Source organism: Mauremys reevesii, linkage group 17 (genome assembly GCF_016161935.1).
Source record: "Mauremys reevesii isolate NIE-2019 linkage group 17, ASM1616193v1, whole genome shotgun sequence".
Classification (NCBI taxonomy): domain Eukaryota; kingdom Metazoa; phylum Chordata; order Testudines; family Geoemydidae; genus Mauremys; species Mauremys reevesii.
In genome coordinates, this window is record NC_052639.1 from 8,305,396 (window position 1) to 8,332,444 (window position 27,049).

A 27,049-nucleotide genomic window follows, 5' to 3' on the forward strand; every position below is an offset into this window, starting at 1 on the left:
TGGATGCAGCAAAATCAAATACTTTATTATTTCTCCAGTAATTACCATGGAGGGAGAGAGTGCCATAGGACACAGGGTCCTGGACAGGTCTCTCAACTCTCAAACAATCACAGCAAGCCTTTATACCTTTTACAGACAATTTCTAGCAATAATACAGACAGTAAAAAACAACAAATACATATTGTTTATACATAAGCTTTCCTCCTATCTCACTAGAAAAACAAGACTGCAAGACTGCACATTGCAAGGTCGTAATAACTTTCACACAATTCACTCTGTCTTACATTATCTTGCTTCCTCACGTCACCAGGGTCACAGTTAACCTAACTCATGCTAACTAACATTCATTAAGATCTCTTCAAAACCTTGTTAATTATTTACTGGCTTCCACAGCACTGTCCTTATGTATTTCAATAACCTGGTAGTTCCCAGTACTGCAATAAACTAACCTTATTGGGGCCTCTCCCAATACTCACTTTGCATCTGGATCCTGCTGCACAGCCACAAGTTCAGATAATGTGAGTCTAACAGAGAGACAGACGTCCTCACGGAAAGTCCTCCTCCGATACCCCAATAGAGATTTCCAAAAGGCCCCATACCTCCCATGTGGCGCGTGGGTTCGAAGGGAAATGATCCGTAGTAGCTGTCTGTGGGTCCGTACGCTTGCCATCCCGACGAGCCCCCAAACTGTCGAAGAAAACTCAGTTCTCACTTTTGTTTGGATGCAGCAAAATCAAATACTTTATTATTTCTCCAGTAATTACCATGGAGGGAGAGAGTGCCATAGACACAGGGTCCTGGAGGTCTCTCAACTCTCAAATAATCACAGCAAGCCTTTAATACCTTTTACAGACAATTTTCTAAAGCAATAATACAGACAGTAAAACAAATCAAATACATATTGTTTATACAAAGTTTTCCTCCTATCTCACTAGAAAAACAAGACTGCAAGACTGCACATTGCAAGGTCGTAATAACTTTCACACAATTCACTCTGTCTTACATTATCTTGCTTCCCTCACGTCTGGGGTCACAGTTAAACCCAATTCATGCTATAAAGCACTAACATTCATTAAGATCTCTTCAAAACCTTGTTAATTATTTACTAAGCTTCACAGCAGGAAATAGTTTTTAATCTGGGGTTAGTAGAAACTTTTATCTCTGTATTAAACAACACAGCTTACAAACTCTCCCACCCCCGCTTCTGTGTCACCCAGAGCACAACAACTACTCTCCTTGGAGCAATACACAGCTTCTGGCTCCCCTGCCCTGTCAGTCTTCTCTCTTCCAGCATTGTTCTCCAATCCCTTAAAACAGGGTCTCTGGCAATCCACTCAATTTACCTTAGGGCCAGGCCCAGTCTCTCCAGTCCTCCCAGTGGAGCCAATAATGTCACTCATTACCGCCCAGACCCCCTTCAAACCACCTCACCTGCCAGGCTCTGGGAGAGGTTTGGGTGGGGGAAGGAGGTTCTAGAGTGCAGGCCACTGGGCTGGGATTAAGTACAGGAGGGTGCAGGCTCTGGGGGAGAGTGTTGGGTGCAGAAGGGTGAGAGGTCATTGGGCCTCTGGGAGGAGTCATGTGTGATTTCAGTGGAGAGGGGGTTCTGGGGTGCAGGCTCTGGGATGGAGTTTGGGTGCTGGTGCAGGCTCACAGGCTGGGGCAGGGGGTAGGTAGGAACAGGAAGAGGTGGGGTGCAGGCTCTGGGGTAGAGACTAGGGGCAGGCAGAGGAGCAGGAGCATGTGGGGAAGGGGAGACGGGTGCAGGCTCTGGGAGGGAGTTTGGGGCTGGGAGTATGGAGGAGGAGAGAAATTACAGGCTCTGGGAGGAGTTGGGGGCAGGGTGTGTGTAGGGGATCCGGCTCTGGAAAAGGAGTTTAGGGAGGGGGCGGGGGTATGTGGGGAGGGAAGGTGCAGGCCTCCTGGGAGGAGCCAGGAGTGTATGGCGCTTTACCTGGGGCACTTCTAAGGCGGGGCGGGCTGGGAGGGGCCTCCATGCAGCTGCCAGCCTCCAGACACTGTCCCCTGCATCATCTCATTGGCTGCAGGGGCTCGCGGGATGGGGCAGCACGTGGAGGCACAGACCAGGCACAGACCCACCCTGTCCTGCCATGGGAGGGGCCGCAGCCACTAGACGAGCAGAGCGAGCAGATGCTCAGCCCCACTGCACCTCCTACTGAGACCCGTGGGGGAGCACCTGGGGCAGCCAATTGGTGGCCAAGGGAGTGACCTGGTCCCAAAACTGCTGGAGCCCTTATGGGCGAGACTCTGGGAACCAGGACTGCCAGCCAGACAAACACCTTGAGAGGAGGTGTCCTGCTGCCTGTCAAAAACTGATCTTCCTCCCTTCAGTTCAGTGACAGCCTGAATTGTTCACTCATCCCGCAGAGCCAGAGGAGTAGAAAGCAGCAACATCAAACCCCTGTGTAGCTCGCAGGAATGGACATAAACACTCCCTGGTATCTGAGGAGATGTCTCAGCTTTGCCTCTTGGTCAACCATAAGGCTAAAGGGAAAGGAGGTGAAAAACATAGGTAGGCAAGAGTGAAACACGACACATCATAAGTTATGCCCATGGTGGCTGCAAAAATCTTTTGTTGTACTTCCTCTTATCAGCAGTGTATTGTTTGCTCTGGAGCCTAGGCCTTGACCAAGAAATTTGTACCTTGATAAAATAATCGCACTGCCCCAGTGAAGGCAGAATAATGGACTGACACCCACTGGGGTGTCCCTACACACCAGGTACAAGTGCTAACAACAGTTGCTGCCTTTTTAGCCATAGATTTTAATCGGGGCAATAAATTGATACTAAACTCCCTGTTAAATCATTTCCTCAGCCCGGAGTCCTTACCCACATTCCTGGGAGCATTGGGCCACACCATGTTGGACATTTCATTTCTGACCTCAGTTTCACACAGAGACAAAAATTTCCTTTGCACAGATCAGCCTGAACAGTGAAACCTCCTGTGTCTCTGGTCTGAGCCAGGACATTCTGATTCCAGTGAATCCTTCTTTGCAAGCAATGGTGAGGCAGGGTCAGACAGAGGGGACTTGGCACCTGCATCCCTGCCAGGGAGAATATTGGCTCTCTGGCTCTTTCTTTCTGCTGGTTGTTAGTCTTATGAAATATCAAGATTGGAATGCAAGGCTGAGTTCATGCACCCAACCCCTGAAAAATTTCAGTGCCCCAGAGAAATCCTGCCACTGCCATTGGAACGATGTGCTGGAGATTTGACTAGGAAAGGGACTGTCTGAATTGTCAGAGTGGGGAATGAACAACAATCTACAGCAATGCCATTCACACAAACACACTCTCATCCTGCTGCAGCTGGAAGGGAAATGGGCAGGAATTCTCGCTGTTCAGCCAAGGACACACTTACACTGATGTGCAGCCGTGAGTGTGCTGGGGAAGCTGGTCTGAGCCATTTGAAGTGGCAATTCAGTGAGAACAGAATCATCATATAATGATTAAGTGTACATCAAGTAGTTGTGGCCGAGTGGTTAAGGTGATGGACTAGAAATCCATTGGGTTCACCCTGCGCAGGTTCAAATCCTGCCAACTACGCAAGCGCTGCACTGTTGTCATTATTACTGTAGTCTTAGTACCTGAGCATCCACAGTGCAAACTGGAGCCAGATCTACTTTCACTCTGTCAACACTTAAAACGCTGCTGTGGCACTGTTATAGCACTTTGGAGTAGACAGTGATTGGAGGGGTTTTCCCATCCCTGTAATAGCTACATGGACAGACAAATTCTTCCTTTTCTTTAGCACTATCTAACCCGGGCTTAGGTCACCTTAACTATATGGGTGTGGGGAGGGTCACACCCTGAGAGACGTCCGCTACTGTGATGGGGTGCCCAGCATTACACCAGCCCATAGATCCCTCTTGGTATTCTCCAATGCTGAGGCACTGACCTGTAAGAGAGAGAAGCATGTCAGCTCACAAACACAGAGACTGAATTCCCACATTTAAATCTCGCTGCACTTTCAGAAAGTCACAAATTCAATTCATTCCTTAAGTAGGACAGAGAAAAATAAGTGACACTAAGTTTTTGACTTGGGTAAATAAAATTAAGTGTTTAATTGTATAGTAAAATCTGTCCTTATTCCTCTAACACCACAGCGTGAAATAGAACAGAGACAAAAGCTTGTCAGTGATGACTAATTTCATGAAATGATCTTCCCATTATTAATTTCCATGCTGCCCCCATTGGAGGTCTGGGCATCTCCAGTGTCATTGCTCAGCATTCACCTTCCCCTTAGCAAATTGTTCTCCCGGACATTCACCTTCCTCTGCAGCGTGGGGCTCAGGTGCGCAATTGCTGGAGGATTCCCTGCACCTTGGAGGATCTTAAGCCACGATTTGAGGACTTCAGCCAACTCAGACATAGGTTAGGGGTTTATTTGTGTTACAGGGAGTGGGTGGGTGAGATTCTAGTGGCCTGCCTTGTGCAGAGAGGTCAGACTAGATGATACATAATGGTCCCTTCATTGACCCTTAAGTCTGGTGAATCTAGGTCCCAAACTTTAAGGGTCCTGCTTTCTAGACAGTGTCTCTCATGCAAGAAGAAACTGCCTGTCTGCGCTTAGCATATGACAGGGCTCACTAACAAACTGAAATCAGGGAGAGCTGTGTGGGAAGTGCAGAATCTGTAGGGTGCCTGAACAGGGGGAACAACACCCCAGTGGGCTTTAAAATGGGAGCTCTAAGAGAAGAGGAGGGCTCCAGCCTCTTGAGGCAGGACTGCAGGGCAGGTAGGAGTGTTCACAGCAGGCATTATGGGATACTGGTAGAAGCCAGTTATAGTGATATAACAGACCAGTGCAGCATTTATACACTCCTGAAAATTTGTCACTTGTTAGAAGTTTTGCTTGCACATTAAGAAGCTCTGAGGCCTCTTTGTCGAGGTGGTTTTATTTTGTCACCAAAACAGAGCAGTTTAGTCACCAGATCGTGGTATTGCAGTGTCGTGTGCACCATTGCTTAAATGCCGCCACTTGAGTGGAGCGTTGTGTGATTTCACACACTCAGCAATATAATGATGCTGGAAGTAACATTAGTATTCTGAACTGGCAAAAGATATATATACACACACACACACACACAACACACACACACCACCACACACACACACACACACACACAGAATATCCCTAAGGAATTAGAATCACCTGCCTTCCCCTGTCCTGCTGGATCCCCAAATGAAGATGCTCTTCAGCCTAAACCCATGTCCCCTCTTTTCCTGATGCCTCAGGCCCAACCCTCAGTCCTCTGCTCACTGCTCCTCCTCCCTTGCAGAGCCTGCTCCTCCTTGCCCTTCTCCTCAATCCCAATTTAAACAGCCACAGTGGGGCTGGACCAAAAGAAAGCCCCACCCTAGCTCTGTGTTTTGTCTCATCATTAGCCAGCCACCAGGTGCCTAAAAGTTAGTAACAAAGCTGCAGAGTTAGATCAGCATCTTCTGTTTACAAGACCAGTGCACCCAACCAGCTAATATGGTGCCTGCCTGTGGCAACAACCCACTGTCCTGCCACACCTGACTCCCTGCCACATCCCCACTGGGGCCTGACAAGCTTTGCTTGTGTTTGGATTCTGCAAAGCAGAGGGCAGAGTGAGGGCTCTATGCCCAGAGACCTTTATTCCTCCAGGCTGCAAGGACAGAGGGGCTGTCAGGAAGTTGCCCCTTCAAACCCCCACACAAAAAGGGCCCTTCTGAGGAAAGGGAAAATCCTGAAGAGAAAAAGTAACATCAAAGATGACTCCAGCAAGACAGGTTAAGATCTTGGGGAGTAGTTTATCACCTGACCAGGGACTTGAACCCTGGACCCTCAGATTAAAAGTCTGATGCTTTGCCAACTGAGCTAGCTAGGCTCACAATACAAAAGAGCAAGTTGGTGCAGAGGAGAAACTAGTCAAGAAAACAAGAGCAGGAAACAATAGGGGAAACCTGCTGCTCTCTCTGGCCTGGTCAACACTACGAGTTTATATTGAATTTAGCAGCGTTAAATCACATTAACCCTGCACCAATCCACACAACGAAGCCCTTTATATCGATATAAAGGGCTCTTAATACCGGTATCTGTACTCCTCCCCGACGAGGGGAGTAGCACTGAAATCGGTATTGCCATGTCGGATTAGGGTTAGTGTGGCCACAATTCAATGGTATTGGCCTCCAGGCGCCATCCCACAGTGCACCATTGTGACCGCTCTGGACAGCAATCTGAACTCAGATGCATTGGCCAGGTTTACTGGAAAAGCCCCGCGAACTTTTGAATTTAATTTCCTGTTTGCCCAGCATGGAGCGCTGGATCAGCACAGGTGAGCATGCAGTCCCAGAATCAAAAAAGAGCTCCAGCATGGACCGTACGGGAGATACTGAAGCTGATCTCTGTATGGGGAGATGAATCTGTTCTATCAGAACTCCGTTACAAAAGACAAAATGCCAAAGCATTTGAAAAAATCTCCAAGGCCATGATAGACAGAAGCCACAGCAGGGACTCAACACAGTGCTGAAACTTAAGGAGCTGAGACAAGCATACCAGAAGGCCAAAGAATGAAATGGATGCTCATGGAGGGAGGGGCAACTGATGTCTGTAGCTATCCCACAGTTCCCGCACTCTCTGAAAACCATTTGAATTCTTGGCTGAGTTCCCAAAGCCTGAAGGGTCAAAAATATTGTCGCGGGTGGTTCAGGGTATATGTTGCCCCCCCCCCCGCCCCCCGAAAGCAAATGGAAATAAATTGTTTCTCGCCTTTTTTCAATGTCAACGTATGTCTACTGGATTCTGCTGGCAGACGCGGTGCAGCAGCATCCCCTTCCCTTCCGGACGGCAGACGGTACAGTAGTACAGGTATCTGTCATTGTCGTCCCGCGAGTGCTCCTGGCTGGCCTCAGTGAGGTCGGACAGGGATGCCAGGGCAAAAACGGGAATGACTCCCAGGTCATTCTCTTCTTTAAGCTTTGTCTCCTGGAGATTCAGTCCTGCCTGGAATATCATAGTAGCTGGAGGCTGCCCTCCCTTCCCCCCTTTGAGCTCTACTTGCAGAGGCAAAAAAGTCAGTGTTGTTTCAAATCCATGCATTCTTTATTACTTCATCACACAAATGGGGGATAACGGTAGACCAGGAGAGGTGGGAGAGAAGGGAAGCAATGGGTGGGGTTGTTGCAGGGGCACACCCTAGAATGGCATGCAGCTCATCATTTCTGCTGGATGTCTGGGGCTCTGACCTGGAGCCACCATTTGCCTGTCTGGGTCTTTAATTGGCTTACCTGATAGTCTAGACAGGACTGACTCTCTATTAGACAAAACTTAAAGAAGGGAATGACCTGGGGAGTCATTCCCATTTTTGTCCATGCGCCCCCAGCTGATCTCACTGAGGCTGGCCAAGAGCACCCATGACAGCAGCTGATAGTACAGTATAACTTGTAACTGTCATTGTCAATTTGCAAAGCAGCAGACAGTACAGTGTGGCTGGCAACTATCTTTGCTAATTTGCAAAAGGCAAGGGGATGCTACTGTGTAGCACTGCAGTACCATGTCTGTCAGCACCATTCAGTAGACATACAGTGACGGTGAAAACAGGCTGAACGGGCTCCATGATTGCCGTGCTATGGCGTCTGCCCGGGCAATCCAGGGAAAAGGGCGCAAAATGATTGTCTGCCGTTGATTTCATGGAGGGAGGATTGAGTGATGACATTTACTCAGAATTACCCATGACACTGTTTTTGCCCCATCATGCACTGGTATCTCAACCCAGAATTCCAATGGGCGGGTGAGACTGCAGGAATTATGGGATAGCTACCCACAGTGCAATGCTCCGGAAATTGATACTAGCCTTGGTACATGGACGCACACTGCCAAATTAATGTGTTTAGTGTGGCCACGTTCACTTGACTTTATATAATCTGTTTCCAAAAACTGGTTTCTGTAAAATCGGAATAATCCCGTAGTGTAGACATACCCTGAGACAGCTTTAGAACCCTCTACCCACTATACGGCCAAGAGACAGCTACTCTCAGATCCTGTGTGGATTGTCTGATGGGCTTGGGGCCTAGAGCAAACTGCGTACCCCCTGCCAGAGCAGGAGAAGTAAAAATAGGGGCTTCCTGAAAAATGGGAAGGGAAGAAGAGAGAAGCGGAGGAGCAAGTGGTAAAGGAAGAGAACGTGCAGACACAGGACCCTACCTAAATTCTTAAATAGATTACAAGAAATAAAGAGAGAGCAGCATAAAGAAATTTTAAAAAATCTTTCAGTAAGTATTGAATTAGAAACCTTTAAAATACCATTTTCACACTACCTTTACTTTTCTTCTAAATTCTACCAAAACAAACTAAGACTTGCCCCTAAACAGAACTGCACAAAAGCTTTAAATAAATTCAGATAACAGAAAAAAAACCCAAAACATTTATTTTTAAACTTGTTTTATAAGGACTAACCACTCAGTCCAGTCTGTGTTCTCTTCCCCTCAGCTTCCCAAAAGGAAAGCAAGAACACTCATCAATAGCAGATACATTAAAGCACCACTATCCACTCACTTCATGCTCAGAAGAGAACACTTTAACTCCTCATCGTGGTTAGCAAGGTCAGACACTTTCAACCACACTTCTCTAGTATCAGAGGGGTAGCCGTGTTAGTCTGGTTCTGTAAAAGCAGCAAAGAATCCTGTGGCACCTTATAGACTAACAGACGTTTTGCAGCATGAGCTTTCGTGGGTGAATACCCACTTCTTCGGATGCAAGTGGTGGAAAGTTCCTGGGGCAGGTATATATAAGCAAGCAAGAAGCAAGCTAGAGATAACGAGGTCAGATCAATCAGGGAGGATGAGGCCCTGTTCTAGCAGTTGAAGTGTGAAAACCAAGGGAGGAGAAACTGGTTCTGTAATTGGCAAGCCATTCACAGTCTTTGTTTAGTCCTGAGCTGATGGTGTCAAATTTGCAGATGAACTGGAGCTCAGCAGTTTCTCTTTGGAGTCTGGTCCTAAAGTTTTTTTGCTGTAGGATGGCCACCTTAAGATCTGCTATTGTGTGGCCAGGGAGGTTGAAGTGTTCTCCTACAGGTTTTTGTATATTGCCATTCCTAATGTCTGATTTGTGTCCATTTATCCTTTTCCTTAGAGACTGTCCAGCGGGAAGAAGCAGCGGGCATCAGCGCCAGACAGCAGCTGCATTCAAGCAATCCCGCCTATTCGGTGCCGGATTGGAAGAAAACATGGTAAAAATCGTCCTCCAACAATCCCTTTGGCAAGCACGTCTCTAGCTAAGTGCCGGCCATTTCTCCTGCAAAGACACCCTCCCTGCTGCCAATCCCCGGCTACCCTGATTAACGTCGTAATGACTCGTTTTTTAAAACAAGGGGTCACGAAAGAAAATGGATCGGACCTTTTGCAAACAGCCTTTTTGTCAACAGATGGCCACGTTCTTCACAGCAGTGGGGGGAGCACACTTTGTAGTTTGTACAGGTCGAGTTTATTGCCCGCCCCCGAGGGAATACAGAAGCAATACATATACTAAAAATTAGTTACAATCACTACATCCCTTCTCTAAATATACACATCAGAAACAGAAGTTAAACACCAACTTCCAAAAAATGTTTTTTAATGTAGTTTATACAGACTAACCACTCAGTCTGTGTTCTTTCCCTTCTACTTCCCCAGAGAGAAGAAAGAAAAATCATCAATAACAGACAACAACTGCATCAAAGCAATACTGCTTACTTGCTTTACACTCAGGAAAAAGCACTTTAACTCATCCTCCTACTTGTCCCTGCCAGCAGGTAGGGGATCTTGGGGGGCAATTACTGCACTGGTGGGGTGCAAAATAAACTTTATTAAGAAAATGCAAAAACAGGGAAAATTCAATAGTGAGGGGTGTGGGGTTTGTTACGGTAGACAATTGGTGAGGGGTTTCTTTTGGTGAACAGTAGGGGGGTTTCAATAGTGGGGTACAATACAGTAGGATACAACATGGTGGGTAACCAATTAACACAGAAATATAAATGTAACAGGTAGCTAACAATTTCTATGTAAAGGGTGTGTCACAGCAGCATATAACCAACTAACAGGTTTCAGAGTAGCAGCCGTGTTAGTCTGTATCCGTAAAAAGAACAGGAGTACTTGTGGCACCTTAGAGACTAACACATTTATTTTAGCATGAGCTTTCGTGAGCTACAGCTCACTTCTTCGGATGCATAGAATGGAACACACACATAAATATCTCCTGTCTGTATGTTCCATTCTATGCATCCGAAGAAGTGAGCTGTAGCTCACGAAAGCTCATGCTAAAATAAATGTGTTAGTCTTTAAGGTGCCACAAGTACTCCTAACCAACTAACAGTTATGGATAAAATATGTTAAATAGGAAACAATTCTAGGTAAAAATGTGTCACAGTGGTGTAAATGTAGAATGTGAGGTGTATCAGAGGGAAAAAAAGTAACCAATGGGGTTTTATGCTACATTGGGATGGGGGAAGAGGAGCACAAGGCAAAGGCACTGCGGAGGGAGATTTAAACTTAGAGAGACACAGAGAACAAACAGACTGTAAGTGACTGGGGAAGCCCGGGGGAGAGGGGGGGCTGACAGTGGGAAGACAGACTTAATCACAGTTATACAGAACACAGCAAAATCTTATCTATGATCTAACTTAACCAAGACTACACAAATTAGCAAGTAACAAACACAATGCAACAATTCTCTAAGCCTAACTTAACCACAGCTATGCAAAATGAAATTACAATTTATCTAGACTAAAGGCTAAACCTAAACTAATGGGTGCACCTTATACTAGGGGTAGTTCCAGAGGGCACAGTGGTGTGTGCCCAGTGGTGGCTGCAGCTGTGGGGCGGCTGCAAGCAGGCTTATTTCTAGCAGCAAAGGCGCTGTGGAGCTAGAAGCAGATTACAGATACAGACCAAGGAGTTAGCTTGGGTCTGTCTGCTGGGGAAACAAGGCCAGCAGCTAAAATAATAAAATAAAAGTATAGAAAGTTTCTCAGAAGGATTCTTACCAGTCCCCAAGGCAGCAGCAAAGGCAGAGACAGGAACAGCAGCAGCATCAGAGGACACAGAGAGGACTCAATTCGCTTACAATAATCAGGAGATTTCCAGGCAAATTTCATTGTTCGTGGGAGGGAAGTTAAAAATGGGGGTATGCTCAAAAATAAAACAAGAGCGGAGAAAGGACCCCCAGAACCCTTGGCTGATCAGACCAGGCAGCAATGCAGAAACCTTTCTGAGGTCTGACCAGAAAATGTCTGGTTATAAAGGCAAACTTAGGCAGTTTCCCACCAGTAATCCTGATAGGCTCCCTCTGTCACAGGGGAGGAGACACAGGGAAAAACTGCAGGTAGGCACATGACATGCCTGGGCAAGTTCTGAGCTCACAGATATGACTCATATGCTCAGCTATGTGGCCACTTTAGGTCTTGCAGCTCTGGACATTGCCTACCCTACACCAAGCCCAGGTTTAACAAGGTGATAACAGGACTAACCCTTTGAACAGGGCAGTGGTCCCACTTAGCACGCAGCACAAGTGGCCATTCCTTTGAGAAGGGCAATGGCTCTTGGCAAACGACTTAAGAGGCCTTCCCTTTGAGAAGGGCAGTGGCCCTGGTAAACAACTTAACAGCCAGGGAGGGGCGGCCACAGGAGGAGAACAAAAACAAAATGGAGTAAGGGGACAGCTGTAAGAAACAAAATGGAATAGGGGGATAGCTGTAACAGACAAAATGGAATAGGGGGATAGCTGTAACAGACAAAATGGAATAGGGGGATAGCTGTAACAGACACTACTTAGGGAGACCAATCACTTTGTGTTAAAACAACCTCCCACGGCTATAGTCTAACGTCTAGAGTGCCTATATTTAGTGGTTACAGTGTGTAATTTAATACATCAAATCTCACTATGATCACAGAGACAGCGAGACTGACAAACAACACACTGTATGCATGTCTCATTGTGGCACCTGACATATGAAGAAACTTTTTAAAATGCCTCTTTAGCTTCTGTTACAAATAAACGTCTTCTCGAATTTCACCAATCACTTCTTCTAACTAAGAGAGGAACACCTCTTCAGCCAATCAGATATTTCTTCCATAGCTTGTACTCACAGAGGCGGGACTAACAAACTGGAACTGGCTACGTTGGAATGACGCATCGGAACAGTTACGCACAAGAAGCACACATTGCAAGAGCCAAAGGTGCTAACGTGCTTCAGAAGAGATGTACACACTAAGCAATCTGCTCTTAAAGCAATGACGTCTGTTCCCCAGAGATCCCTGTTAGGCCTGCTCTACACTACGCGTTTATACCAAATTTAGCAGTCTTAAACCGAATTAACCCTGCACCCTTCCACACACCAAAGCCCTTTACCCCCAATCGGGGCTATTGCAGATTGTGTATTCCTTATGCCACCCGATCTTAAACCGGCTGCCCAGCTCCCAATGGGGTCCAAACTCCAAATAGATCCCTTTTACCCTCTATAAGCTGTAAAATCCTGTGACCAGGGCAGCTGCCTAGCAGCCTGCACATCTGCCTAGCAGCCTGCGCATCTGCCTGCCAGCGCGAGAGCTCGTAAGGCACTAATCCGGATAGTGGTGGCTGGGGGGTAAGAGGATGAAAAGCTAGCAGAGTGGTGCAGTGGAAGTGTGCTGGGCCCAGAGGTCAGTGGAGCAAAACCATCCTCTACTACCTGTGTGCTCATTTGTTTTCCCTCTGGGCCTTCAAGCGAGAGGGTGACCAGCAGAGCACCAAGAGCCTAGGCCATGAGGCAAGAGGTGGCTGAGGCGAAGCGGCGGCCTGCCAGGGAGCTCCCTGGCACCTCTGGCTGCCTGGGCTGAAGGCAAGAGGCAGGCCTAGGCGTGGCGAGGGCCTCCTGTCCTGGAATGAGGCTGCAGTGCTTCCTGGTCCCCTTTTCCCACCCACAGCGGCAGGCGGCTGCTGCGGGAGAACACGAGGGAGGCTCTGGGGGCGCTAGGCAGCGCTGTGTGTGTGGCTGTCAGGGGAAAGAGCCGAGGCTCCCGACTCGACCTGCCATTGACTCGCGTGGCTCTGCGCGGCCGTCAGCCGGGGCGGGCCAGGCCGCGGACGTGACTCAGGCTTGGGCCGCATGGCCGTGCTTTCCTGACGAGGCATGAGGCAGGCCAAGAGCTTTGCACAGCGTACAGGGAAGTGGGAGGGAGGCGTCTTTGAGCCGGCGTGTCTCCTCCGCTTCTCCCTTGCCGCTTGGGCGGAGGCGGGAAGGGAGCGAAATGTTCCCGGCTGAAGGTTTTGCACTCGGCCTTGAGGATTAAGCCTGAGGCTCTGGCGTGGCTGCTGGGAGATGCGCTTTTGCAGCGCAGCCCCCACACTCTTGTAGGCAGTAGGTGACCCCACTGTGTCCAGGAGGGAGCCTTCGAGGTGGCAAAAGGGGAACATCACGGCTCCCAGCAGACCTTGAGGAGCCCACAAGGAGCCTTCAGTGGTATCCCTGGGGGAGCATAACCCCCCTCCTTTCCATTAACAGCTGCACTCACTGACCCATGATACCACAGAGACACCTACCAGCAGCTGGTTTGCCAGGGCCGCTGCCCAGCACCCTGCAGCGCTTCCTGCCAGTGCCAGAGCTCACCAGGCACTAGGCTGGAGCCAGGGCCGCTAGGCGCTGCTGAAGAAAAGCCAGCAGAGGGACACAGTGGAAGCGTCCTGTGCCCATAACACAGAGGTGGATCAATCAAAACCCTTTTCTGCCAGCACCAGGCCTCCTGCTTCTTACACGGGGCCTGCAAGCGAGGGGGTGGCTGGCACAGCGCCAAGAGTCTAACCTGTGAGGCAGGAGGCGGCTGACGCCCACAGCCTGCTGGGAGCTCCCAGAAGTTATTAAGGGACAGAGACTCCTCAGTGCCCTTAGTAACAAGGGTTTGGGGGTCACCGAGGCCAGTAAGGGGGTCACTATGTCTGTCTTATAACCCTGGGTGTCAGGTCGCAAGTCTAGGGGCTTGGCTACACTTGCAAGTTTGAGCGCATTAAAGCAGCCCCGGGTGCCCTAACTCCTGAGGTGTCCACACTGGCAAGGCACATGGAGCACCTGGGCTCTGCAGCTGGAGCGCTCCTGGTAATCCACCTCCATGAGAAGCATAAAGTTCACTTTGCCTCGGCTGAAATGCCCAGGTGTGAGTGTGACGACGTGTTGTATTACTGCACTGTGATTGGCCTCTGAAAACGTTCCATAATCCCTTGAAGTCAAGTGCCCACTGTGGTCATTGTTTTGAAATCGGCATGCGGATATTCCCTTTCAAACAGGGGCGGCTCTAGACCCCAGCGCGCCAAGCAGGCGCTTGGGGCGGCCGTTTCCCGGGGGGGCGGCATTTGGCTCTGGTTGAGCTCCCGCCGGCATGCCTGCGGCAGGTCCACCGGAGCCCGGAACGAGCGGACCTGCCGCAGGCATGACTGCGGCGGGGCCCGTCTTCCCGCGGTTCCGGTTGAGCTCCCGCAGGCATGACTGCGGCAGGTCCGCTGGTCCCGGGCTCCGGTGGACCTGCCGCAAGCATGCCGGCAGGTGCTCAAACGGAGCCGCTGGAAGAGGACCCGCCGCGACCGGGAAGGCGGCGCAGCGCTCCGCGCTGCTTGGGGCAGCCTACTTTCTAGAGCCGCCCCTCCTTTCAAATCTCTGTTTCCGACAGCCGGCTGCTTATCTGCTCCGGGACAAAGCAACCATTACTGGGGAATGCTGCTGCCGATGATGCAGGGTGTGTGTGTGAGAGAGAGAGGTGGGGGAGGGGTGGTCTGCTGCTCTCTGAACTTACAAGACAGCATGCTGACACACTCTCAGACCCCCAAAACACACTGTCTCTCCCCCCACATACACACTCCACCCCCGCCCCCCATTTGAAAAGCACATTGCAGCCACTTGCACACTGGGATAGCTACCACAGTGCACTGCTCTCTGTGGCATTGCCAGAGCTGCTAGTGTGGCCATTCCAGTGCGCTTGCAGCTGTCAGAGTAAACACACAGCAGCATTTTCTCTGCTGTGGTCTCCGAGGGCTGGTTTAACTCCCAGCGCTCTACATCTGCAAGTGTAGCCAAGCGCTAAATTTGCCAGGCCAACCTACATAACACCTAACATATTTGAACCTCTTCTTTTCACACGGTTGCTCAGTCTCATGGGCTGCTTTGTCTCCAGACAGATCCATTCTCTTTCAGAACAGCCTTGTTCTTTCTGTCTGTGTCAGAGTAAACACTCCCCTTCACTCTATTCTCAGACAAACACTAGTATTAACTGTTTGCTACTGATGGGTTTAGAAAGCATTTGTCAAATGGAAGATGCTGTTCCTGGAGGACTGTTCTGAAGATCCAGTACTTTATACAAGAAGAGAGGAGTTTTTCACCCCGGATGGGACTTGAACCCACAATATCTGGTTTAGGAAGCTAATGTTTTCGCTATTAGGCCACTGAAGAGCAGTAGAAAGGTAGATGGAAATTCCCTCTCATAATTGCACATTTCTCACATTCATTCAGAAGCCAAATACCCCATTTAATGGCCTTACAGAAACGTCTGCATCCCCTGGCAGCGAGGCAGCTGGGCAGGTCGCTGACAGAGCTGAGCACCACCTTTCTGCCAGCCATCTTTAGAGAAGAACCCCACCCTGGAGTCACCCCTCCCTCCTTCAGCACCTCCACAGCTGTGGCTCTGAGTGGCAGTAGGATGATTAGGGGGTGAATCCGGGACTGGAAGGGGGGTAAGGTCGGCCTGTAAGGAGTAACCAGGTGGGGCAGACCCAGGGGGAGGCTGTGGGCTGCTGGTCAGTTTAGATCAAAGCTGCACAGCGACCTGACACCCAGGGTTATACCTCATCAGGAAAGCGCGGCCATGCTGCCCAAGCCTGAGTCACGTCCACAGACCGGCCCGCCCCGGCTGACGGCGCGCAGAGCCACGCGAGTCAATGGCAGGTCGAGTCGGAAGCCTCGGCTCTTTCCCCTGACAGCCACACACACAGCGCTGCCTAGCGCCCCCAGAGCCTCCCTCGTGTTCTCCCGCAGCAGCCGCCTGCCGCTGTGGGTGGGAAAAGGGGACCAGGAAGCACTGCAGCCTCATTCCAGGACAGGAGGCCCTCGCCACGCCCAGGCCTGCCTCTTGCCTTCAGCCCAGGCAGCCAGAGGTGCCGGGGAGCTCCTTGGCAGGCCGCCGCCTCACCCAGGAAATAAGGAAAAGGGGATGAATGAAGAAGTCAGGAAATAACAAGGAAATGAAGCAACAAAGAATCCTGTGGCACCTTATAGACTAACAGACGTTTTGCAGCATGAGCTTTCGTGGGTGAATACCCACTTCTTCGGATGCAAGAAGAACTCTGAGCGGTATCCGAAGAAGTGGGTATTCACCCACGAAAGCTCATGCTGCAAAACGTCTGTTAGTCTATAAGGTGCCACAGGAGTCTTTGTTGCTTTTACAGATCCAGACTAACACGGCTCCCCTCTGATACAAGGAAATGAAGAGGTTTGTCGAACGGGTTTCTGCCCCATTTACCATCTTCTCAGCTACCGCTCAGAGTTAAAGACCTAGAGTCGACCTATCGGCATAAGTACAGATGGTTGGATGGGAATTAAAAGGAGCTGCTGTCACAAGTGTTAGGTGCCTGCAAGCAGCATGCAGAGCGTTTAAAACCACCGCAATTAGAGGCTCAGATGAAACGTTTGCCCTAAATCAGAAGCGACAATAGGACGACCAGCAGAACGCCACTCTAGGTACATGGCAGAGTAATGGAGGCCGTTAGAGGCAAAAAGTCATTCCTCAAAATTTGGAAATCAGATCCTAGTGAGGATAATAGGAAGGTGCACAAACTCTGGCCTGTTAAGTGCCAAAGTGTAACAAGTCGGGCCAAGAAAGAATCTGAGGAGCAACATGCAAAAGACACAAAAGCTGAGCATAAATCCGGTCAATGCGAGTCCTGGTCTGTCCCCGCAGAAAGGTGAACCCCCTCTGTGGCTGGAGTGAGCTCCTCTAAGCCGACCTCACTACAGACCTGCGCCAGGTAGTGCTCATTGTAAAAATGTTTCCTCTGACGGTTGGGAAAACAGGACCAGCGGTGCTCAGGCCGGCTGACACAATTAAAATCCGCCCCAACAACAAACATCATGCAGCCCAGAGGAAGGGAGCCTTTGATCTTCCCTCTCATGCCTTAACTGGGGACCATACACACTAATATAGCGGTAACCAGTGCCACAGAGCACAAAGCCCACCAGTAATGCCCTCCCTGGTTGGAGCTCCACCACCTTCTGTACTAGCACCGCGAATGTGAAAAACAAGACTCCAGCCACATCGTTCTTCCCTGGCCAGGAGGCCTTTCCTCCAATCACCCTCTGCCTATTGAGCTACCCTAGAGTTGTTAATGTGCATTTCCTGAACACTCACCATGGCCAAGTCCAGCTGCTCCAAGGCACTGAACAGCAAGCACCTCCTCCTGGGCCCCCAAATCCCTGCCACCTTCCACAGGGCCACTTTCACAGATGCCCCTTCCCTGGTACTACCCTTGCTCAGCTGCACAGAGGAGCTTCCATCCTCAATCCCTGCCTGTCACTGCCCAGCAGCCCTCTGGCACCATTCCTGAGGGTCACCCTGCCTTGCTGTCTTCCTGCCATGTTGGGAAAGACAGCTCTCATCTCTCCTTGTTAAAAGTCAGGTGGGCCAAGTAGGGGCAGAAGCCCATTCTATGTTTTCCTACTGCAGAGCCCAAGATCAGAGACTCACCATCAGTGCCACCCAGAGGGGAGGCAAGTGGGGAAGTTTGTTCCAGGCCCCACAGGGGCCCCATGAGAATACAATATTGCAACTTTTTTTAATGGAAGGGGCCCCCAAAATTGCTTTGCCCCACAGCAGCTCTGCTCACCTTGGGTGCAAGTACCACTGGGCTGCCAGAGAACAAGCTGCCCCCCTGTACAAAGAGAATAAAAGAACCTGTCAAAGCCTGGGATTGAACCAGGAACCTTCAGATCTTCAGTCTAACGCTCTCTCAACTGAGCTACTTTGGCAGCTGTATAGCAGTATTTTGGCCTGTTGCTTCTCTGCCTGGGATGTTTTTGCAGCAGTTGCACACAAACAGGACGTCATTGTGAGCGGCCCATGAAGACAAGACTCGCTTTTGCCTGCCTTGCTCAGCTTGACTTGCTGCCTCACCCCGTTCCTGCCCTAGTGCCCGGGTTGACCTGGTGGTGGAAGGGGACTGGGGGCCAGTGGCGCGGGGAGGAGGTTGAGCTGGACTAGACCCTGGCAGTGAGAGTCTGGCCACCACCTGCCGCCCCACCCTGTTGTCCTGGCTTCCCCCACTGGGTGTCATTTCGGGAGGGAAGTGGGGCTTCTGCCTCCCCTCCCCGATTTTCACACCGCAGAGGAGTGTGAACAGGAAAACGAATGGCTGCTCCACACCCCCACCGGAGGAACCCGGCGCCCTTAGCTGTGGTCAGTAAGAAGTGGCTGTTGGCTGACAGGGCCTGTCCCCGAGGAGCTGGAACAGCAGCTGCCGCCTCCCCCTCGGCTCCAGGTTGTGGGAAATGCTCATTGCCTGGCTGCATGGGCGGCTGCTGCTCCCTGCTCTGGAGAGCGTCTGTATTGCTCTGTCAACCCCCCGTCTTCACTGAGCCAGTCTGGTAAGGTCCCAAGTGCCCCCTCCGGCCTGGCAGCTGAGAGTCTGTGCAGACATCAGCCCCCCTGCCAGCCCCACAGGCAGCAGCAGCACCAGCCCCCCAGCACCACAGGGGCACTCAATGCACTTCCTGTGGGGAAATGGCTCCTTGGCGTCCAGCTGCTAGAGTGAGAGCCAGGAGAGAGCAGTGTCTGGCTCACCGTGGGGGAGAGAAGAGACCTGGTGCGTGCGGATCTCCCTCAGCCTCCCCCGCAAGGCTGGTCACTTCTATTGTCACTGTGATAGTCGGTGCTTCCCTTCAGGGCCGGCCCTAGAGGGATCCGGGGTATGGGACAAATCCCCCCTTTCCTCCCCAGGCCCGGCCCCCCACGCCCCCCCCGCCCCCAAGCCCCCACCCCTCTCCCATCTCTTCCCGCCCTGCACCTTCCTGCCCCATTCCTCTCCCTCTCCCACTCTCCCTGCTCCTCCCCCCCCAGCGCCTCCTGCACCCCACTGAACAGCTGATCACTGGCAAGTGTGAGGAGCTTGTCAGCAAGGCCTGTAGTGGGTGGGGGGGAGCTGGCTGCCAGTGGGTGCTGAGCACCTTTTTTTCTCTCTGTTGGTTCTGCAGCCCCGTAGCTCCCATGGAGTCGCTGACTTGGCTCCTTTCACACTCTAGAGAGAGGAGCAGAACCAGGGCTATGGCTGATCTATGGGGCACCAGGTGAGTGGCAGAGGCATCAGGCACTGAGAGTTTGCCTGACCCCTCAGGGACACAGTGTGAGGGGGTGTCCCAGGCATCTCTATGAAAGGAGCAGAACAGGATTTACTTGGGGTGGGGAGAGAATTGAGAGTGTCTCAGGGGGTTATACAGAGGTATTGCCCGGGTGAGAGACTGGCTAAAACACAGGCCTCGCTGTGAGCAGGATTTGAACCTGCGCAGGAGAACCCTATTGGATTTCAAGTCCAACGCCTTAACCACTCAGCCATCACAGCTGTGAGCACAAAAATGCCCCAATGCCAGAGAAACTGGTAAAGAATCACAATGCCCAGGCGTGAAGTCATCTGAACTACAGGATTCCCACAGCAAACCTGGCTCCCAAAGCACAGGGGGGATTTGGGGTTTGTTCTGTTTGCTTAGCCAGGTGCCACAGGAGTCTTTGCTGCTTTTACAAATCCAGACTAACACGGCCCCTCTGATACTCCTAGTGACACTCTCCAATGGATCCCCATCCTCCACCCACCTTGAGCTAGGTAGGAGCGGATCATCATTATCCTTACTTGAGAGAGGGAGAAGCTAAGGCTGAGAAAGGAGAATTGACTTGTCTTAGGTCACACAACCAGCCAGTGGCAGAGTTGGGAATAGGACCCAAGAGCCCTGATTTTCAAACTAACCATCAGATCTTGAATTTCAAACACTGAATGACCTGAATAAAGTGCTCTCAGATGAGCTCCAGACCAACAGTGCACAGTAATTATTCAGCAAGTATTTGAGGAGAACTGCAATGTTAGAGAGAATCATGAACTGCTCAGAGACCATTAATGCAGCAAAGCAGCAAAATTTGTCAACATATAACAGGTTCTGACTTATTTCCTTGGTCTTAAAAGAGAACAACAAGGACCTGAATCTCCTCCCTGTCAATAACCCCCTGCTCAGCCAATCAGGGTAGAGACTGAGGAGGGGAGGCTGAGGGTTCTCACCAGAGAGCCCAAAGGATGGCCCAGGTCACTGGTGGGGATCACTGCCAGAGCACTATTTCAGCCCCACATTTTTGGGTGGACCTCCCACAGTGGGAGCTGCAGAGCACTCCCCCGCAACACACACACACACACACACACACACCGCTCCTGGTGTTGGGAGGGGAACAGGTGAAAGGACAAAAGAAGCAAGAGACAAAGAGAAAGGAGGAAGGGATGGATGGAGGAAAAGGTCTAATAGAAAGGACAAACCCTAATGTCCCCACTGATTCTATGGGACAAAATCCCAGGTGCGGAATAAAATTCTGCCTCCTTAAGTTTGTGTTTTCCATGCCTAGAATTCAACTGTCACCAGATGGATCAGACCGAACAGGTTTCAAACCTCAAGGAGGCTCTTACCTTCTAAACAGGGACGGCTGTTTTCTAGTAAAATCACGAAAAGGGAAGGAGAAAAGTCGAAAGAGGTTCCTCCTGGTGCTCACGTCCGTGAACCCGAATACTCTCTCAGTCCTCAAAGAGAGACCTGGAGAAGGAGACTTGCTGAAGCAAAGCCACAGGGTCTCTGAGGTTTCCCTGGCCCCTCGCCCCTGTCCTGCCTGGCTGATGTCAGCATCTCTCTGTGAGGTCACCACCTCCCCACCACCTTTGACCAATAGTCTGAGGTCCTGCAAAAGGCCTTTGTGATGTCACTGCCACACCCCTCCCTTGCTGTGCTAATGTCCTGCTGCTGGCCAGGCACTGTGGAGGTTTGAGCTACTCCCTGTGGATCACCCCACTCAAGGAGCGTTCGTTCTAGGAAGCAAGCCGGCTAGACAGGAAAACATCAGATGCTGCTCCCAATGCTACACTCAGCTTTTCAGAAATTAGTCGCCTTTATGGCCAGAAGAGACAACTAGAGCATCTAATCTGACCACTTGAGGATCACTTGAGCTGCAGTCAAGCACTCTACCGCTGAGCTATACCCCCACAATGACCTGAGTAGGGAATCGTGATTTTCAGGACTTTGAAGGACAAACCCTGATTCATCGAGCTCCTTTGCCATTCCCAGACCACAGGTGGTTTTAAAAATGGGGTTTGATTAAACTTCTTAAATGTGGCAAACACCACAGCTTGCGCACCCACCGATATAGCTTCTCCCACTGACATAGCTGCCACCTCTTGGGGAAGTGGATTAACTACACCCCCAGGAAAACTCTCTCCCATCAGCCTAGAGCAGTGGTTCTCAAGCTGTGGGTCAGGCCCCCAAAGTGGGTCATAACCCTGTTTTAATGGGGTCACCAGGGCTGGCATTAGACTTCTTGGTGCCTGGGGCTGAAACCAAAAGTCTGAGCCCCACCAGCCAGAGCTGAATCCTTCAAGCTCTGGTTTTGCCCTCCCCTAACTGGGACAGGGCTCAGGCTTTGTCTTCCCTGCCTCTGCCCAGTGTGGAGGGGCCTGGTCCCTCTTTCCAGGGCCATGGAGTAAGTTTTTTTGGGGCAGAAGGGGGTTGCAGTGAAAGGAAGTTTGAGGAACCCTGGCATAGAACCTCTGAATATGTCTAGACTTGGGCTCCCTGTGGCAGATCAGACACTGAAAGTGCAGCCATGGAGACACCACACACCAGCCTTGCCTAACAGGCAAGAATCAAACCTCCACAGAAAGACGCCTGTTGCTTTCTAACCCATCTCCCTAAGCCCTCAGCCACCAACACTTAACAAAGGGGCTTTTCTACACGATGGTTCTGGTCTCACTGAAGGGTCATTTCCAATTGTTTGCTCAGACCAGCATTAGGGAAAATGGTGCTCTGGGCAAAGCTTGTACTTTGGCACTTCCCCATTGCCCCTGGACGATCCCCACTCCCCCTTTACTGCTAGCTCCTGCACTCCCAACCCTTGCACCTCCTTCACCCCTAACTCCTGCCCCCTCCTGTGCCCCCTTTGCCCTTAACTCCCTGGGCCACCAGCCATTGCCCCTCTCCTGCAGCCCCTTCACATGGCTCCAGCGCAGGGGCCCCGCACGTGTTCTCCCTTTCCCTGGGCTTTGGCATCACTAGCCCCTGCTTAGCGAGTAGGGTTCAGTGGTTCCCAAAATGTGGGGCATGACTCCTAGGGGGACACAGAGGAACATTCATGGGGGCACCTCAGGGCCTGAGCCAGCCCCCATGGAGGGAGCAGCACTCAGCCCCACTCTGCCCCAGCTCTTCCCCAACCCCAACGTCAGCCTGGGGCTCTGGCTCCCAGCTCAGCCTCGACCCCCTTACCCCTGTCTGCACCCCTCTCCCCAGCAAGCAACAGCCCCACTCCCAGCCTCAGTTCTTGACTGCGGCTTCCAAGGGGCCACAGCCATGGCTAAGAGGGCACAGAGTGAAATGTTTGGGGACCACTGGTTTAGGGTGATGTTCTCAATCACTTCTATGAAGTCCAATAAAAGCTATTCCTCACCCACCCACCCCTCCATCAGGACAGTCTAGGTATGTTCTGCTGCCCTTCACTCATGCAGGAAGGATAATAACATTTCATTCCATTGAATCCTAAAGTGATTTGTAACCCACCACCAGCCGAAACTGGTCATTTTGGGAAAGCAGCCCCATCATGCTGCATACCTAGGCAGAGTAGGTGTGTCTGTGCAAACACGCTCTGTTCCTGAAGTCTTTCCCCCAGCTCCTCACTAGATGTGAGGGGGGAGCTCATTCAGCCCCTGCTTCTGCGTAGTATTTAAAAACTCCTTATTGTCCCTAGCTCTGCTGGCCTTAGATTTCTCCTCCTGTCCCTTTTTAACAGCTCAGATGAGGTGGCCGAGTGGTTAAGGTGATGGATTGCTAATCCATTGTGCTCTGTATGCATGGGTTCAAATCCCATCCTCATCAGATGCATTTAGTTTTCACCCCTCCTTTGTAGACAACCATCTCCCCCTTTGGTACAATGACAGCTCAAACGATCTTGCTTCTTGCAAACAAAAACCTTCTCAGAAACTCAGAACTCCCTTGCTTTAAATAAAATGTCTAAATCCCAGATTTCTTTAAAAAAGAAATTCTCTAGTGCTGTATTTCTTAGTTTTTATCTCAAGAGGTAACATCCTCATCTTCTAGCACTAGAAAAGGTTCAGAAAAGAGCAACTAAAATGATTAGGGGTTTAGAGAAGGTCCCATATGAGGAAAGATTAAAGAGGCTAGGACTCTTCAGTTTGGAAAAGAGAAGACTAAGGGGGGACATGATAGAGGTATATAAAATCATGAGTGATGTTGAGAAAGTGGATAAGGAAAAGTTATTTACTTATTCACATAATACAAGAACTAGGGGTCACCAAATGAAATTAATAGGCAGCAGGTTTAAAACAAATAAAAGGAAGTTCTTCTTCACGCAGCGCACAGTCAACTTGTGGAACTCCTTACCTGAGGAGGTTGTGAAGGCTAGGACTATAACAATGTTTAAAAGGGGACTGGATAAATTCATGGTGGCTAAGTCCATAAATGGCTATTAGCCAGGATGGGTAAGAATGGTGTCCCTAGCCTCTGTTCGTCAGAGGATGGAGATGGATGGCAGGAGAGAGATCATTTGATCATTGCCTGTTAAGTTCACTCCCTCAGGGGCACCTGGCATTGGCCACTGTCGGTAGACAGATACTGGGCTAGATGGACCTTTGGTCTGACCCGGTACGGCCTTTCTTATGTTCTTATGTTCTTATCTTCTCCCCCAAACACCCTGGGACCTGCCCAAATTATTAAAATACCCTCAACCCGAGCAAGGCCAGAGCAGTGAACCAGAGCTAGTGTCTAGGCCAAGCTGTTCTGAAGGAGGCAACTCCAACATTTTCTCCCTGCTTCCCTTGGCAAGGTCTGACTGAGAAAACAAAATTCCCCAAAGTGAAAATTTTCTGCTGAAAAACTAATACTAGTCTGTTTGGGGACTTTGGTTTGCAAGTATTATTGTTATTATTCTCTTCTGATTTCTGAATCAGTTCAGTTCAGTCTTTGTCCTCCAGGTGTGTTTCCAGATGCTGAGTTGTGGGGGAGAGAGGCCAATTCATGATGTCTCTTCCCCTCTTTCATAGTTTCTTCCAACTTGCTAGGAAGCTCCTTTGCTACAATGTGAGTCAAGCAGTGTCCATTGTCGCTGTGCTATCTCGGAGAAGTCTGCATTGTACACGGTTCCTGGGATAGTCCTTGGGAGTGTGGATCCCTTCAATGGGCCAGCAGCGAGTCTGGCTCCTCCCTTGTCGCACCTGAAAGGCTGGTGGGGGGCATTTCCCAACCTCATAACATATCTCAGTAACGCACACAGAGCAAAACTTCATAACTTCCCAACCAATGCGAGCACACACAATCCAACACGATATTAATGTTCAACAGATCAAGACTTTTGAAATGACACCTCACCAGGCAGACTTTGTACAAACCATCTCATCATTATATGAGAGTGGTGAATATGGGGCTTCCAGGTGCTGCTCTGAGCACAGCGTGCCACACCTGGGCTTACATTGCAATGGAGACGTACCCTTAGAGTCCATCTCTCCTGGGATAAAGATGGCCCACACCTAACTCTCTGCCAATCCCCACTGGGCCCTGAGAAGTGTTGTTCGTGTTTGTATTCTATAAAGCAGAGGAGCAGATGAAGTTTTGCTCCCAAGGTGTGTGTGTGATTCTTTGGACAGGTCTACGCTACAAAATTAGGTCGGTGTAATTACATGGCTTAGGCTGGCAATGCAGTTCTATCAAGCTAATCCCGGTTAGATAGTGGCTCAGCTGTCAGAACTTTCTGGAGCTATGAAAGGGGAGGGGCCCATGGCTCTGTAGCAGGAATGCAGGGCAGGTGAGTTCACGGCAGGCATGGAGGGATACTGGTGGAGGCCAGTTATGGTGATATAATGACCAGCAGCATTTACACTGACATTTGTCACTTTAAGTTTGCTGTAAAAAGCACTAGGCCTCTCGTCGAGGTGGTTTTATTTTGTCACCAAAACAGGGCAATTTTGTCCCCAGATGTGGTATTGCAGTGTGTGCACCAGCCAAAAACTGCTGACCGAGGGAGCGTTGTGTGTTTTTCACACACCTGAGCAATATAATGATGCTGAAGTAACCTTGTAGTGCAGACCTGGCCAAAGAGTCTCCCTCTCTCTCTCTCTCTCTCACACACACACACACACACACACACACACACACACACACACACACACACACACACACACCTTGCAAGGAAAACCTCACCTGCTCCTCTGCTTTGCAGAATCCAAACACAAGCAAAGCTTGTCAGGCCCCGGTGGGGATGGCGGGGAGTCAGGTGTGGGCAGACACTGTGCTGTTGCCACAGGCAGGCACCATGGCTTAGCTGGCTAAAGCACCTGTCTTGTAAACAGGAGATCCTGGGTTCAACTCCCAGTGGTGCCTTGTTGCTTAACTTTTAGGGCACCTGCTATTGGCTACTGTGGGAGGACAAAACACAGAGCTCTTTGGTCGGGTCCAGTATAGTTGTTTAAATTATACTCACAGGCACTGATAACAGACTTACTGAAAGTTTGGGAGTTAAGAGCTGATAGGTCAGTGTTCCAGCCTGTCACAGATGATCCTGCTTCCTCTGGGACAGGGGCAGGTCTGGGCTCTCACACGGAATGGCTCATTGTGGCTGCCAGAACCTGTGGGCAGCTCATTTAGTTTCCACTGAGGGTTGAGTCCTGCTTTGTGCAACGTGTGTGAGAATGAAAATCCTAAACCGCCCTTTGAAATAACAAATGCAGCAGGACGTGTTATTGTCCCTGCCCCAAAGCAGACAGACCAATGGAGAAATGCCATTGAGTCCAGGGTAATACTCCACTGCCATTCTACCTTTTTTGCTTGCTAAACTCCCTCCCAACCTTGAGGTCTCCCAGAGCCCAGTATTGACCCTGAGCCGAGATGTCTACGCTGCAAATTTACCACCTCATGGCCCTTGCCTGGGATCCTGAACTGGCACGGGACACCCGTGGGTGTTTCATCGCAGTGTGGACATAGCCTAGCATTATGTCTACACTGCCATTAACACACCCAAGTCACTATTCTCAAACCCTTGGTCAGTTGATTCAGGCTTGTGGGGCTTGTGCTGCAGGGTTATAAAATGACAGTGTAGACACTTGGGCTTCAGCCCAGCCTCCGAGACCCCACGAGGGGTGAGGGGCTCGAAGCCTGGGCTCCAGTCTGAACCCAAATGTCTACGCTGTAGTTTTTAGCTCCACAATCTGAGCCCCAGGAGCCCAAATCAGACCATCCAGGCCAGTGGGATTTTCTCACAGTCTAGATGCCCTCTCAGGGTATGTCTACACTGCAATGTAAGCCCAGGGTTAGCAGAAGTCATGTCAGCAGCCCCAACACATAATCATAAACCACGAGGGAAAGACCCACCCCCCAGATAAGCTGGGCAGTGTCCTTCTCCCTACGGTTTGTAAGTCCAGCAAATGAAAGTCCTTTAACATGAGCCATCCCCTCTCTGCACCCCACTCACAGCTGTTGTCCTTAGTCAGTGCAAGCCCAGAGATGCCTCTGTAGAGTTCACCTGCCATCCTGGGTGAAAAAGGGGGAAAATAAGAAGGCACCGTACTCACTATGTTGTCTAGGGACTCACTCATCTCTTCACAACCACCCTGTCCTAACGTTGGTCTGACACCTCAATTTTAGTATTGAGACCCAGAGCTTGGCCCACTTGGCTTTGGAACCCCTGTCCCCTGCCTAGCAAGTGCTATTGAATTGAGGGTGAGTCCCTCAATCGGGGTCTGCCAAGCACAGTTGTGCTGCCCTCGATTCACACAACAAGG

The 27,049-nt window shown here is 50.4% G+C and overlaps 1 long non-coding RNA gene, 4 other non-coding genes and 2 pseudogenes across 5 annotated transcripts; 4 read left to right on the forward strand and 3 right to left on the reverse strand.

The window, feature by feature from the left end:
• Positions 1-3,482: 3,482 nt before the first annotated feature.
• On the forward strand, positions 3,483-3,564 carry TRNAS-AGA. The gene has a single exon. It is a non-coding gene; the product is annotated as a tRNA-Ser (tRNA).
• A 4,874-nt stretch (positions 3,565-8,438) lies between these two features.
• Positions 8,439-8,642, reverse strand: LOC120385254 (annotated as a pseudogene).
• On the forward strand, positions 8,560-9,836 carry LOC120385038. Its single transcript, XR_005589227.1, has 3 exons — positions 8,560-8,586; positions 9,119-9,215; positions 9,658-9,836. It is a non-coding gene; the product is annotated as an uncharacterized LOC120385038 (long non-coding RNA).
• On the reverse strand, positions 9,625-9,756 carry LOC120385258 (annotated as a pseudogene).
• Positions 9,837-19,506: 9,670 nt separating the features above from the next.
• On the reverse strand, positions 19,507-19,588 carry TRNAS-UGA. Its single transcript has one exon. It is a non-coding gene; the product is annotated as a tRNA-Ser (tRNA).
• Positions 19,589-23,053: 3,465 nt separating this feature from the next.
• On the forward strand, positions 23,054-23,135 carry TRNAS-GCU. The gene has a single exon. It is a non-coding gene; the product is annotated as a tRNA-Ser (tRNA).
• A 2,443-nt stretch (positions 23,136-25,578) lies between these two features.
• TRNAT-UGU lies at positions 25,579-25,652 on the forward strand. Its single transcript has one exon. It is a non-coding gene; the product is annotated as a tRNA-Thr (tRNA).
• The last annotated feature ends 1,397 nt before the right edge of the window (positions 25,653-27,049 follow it).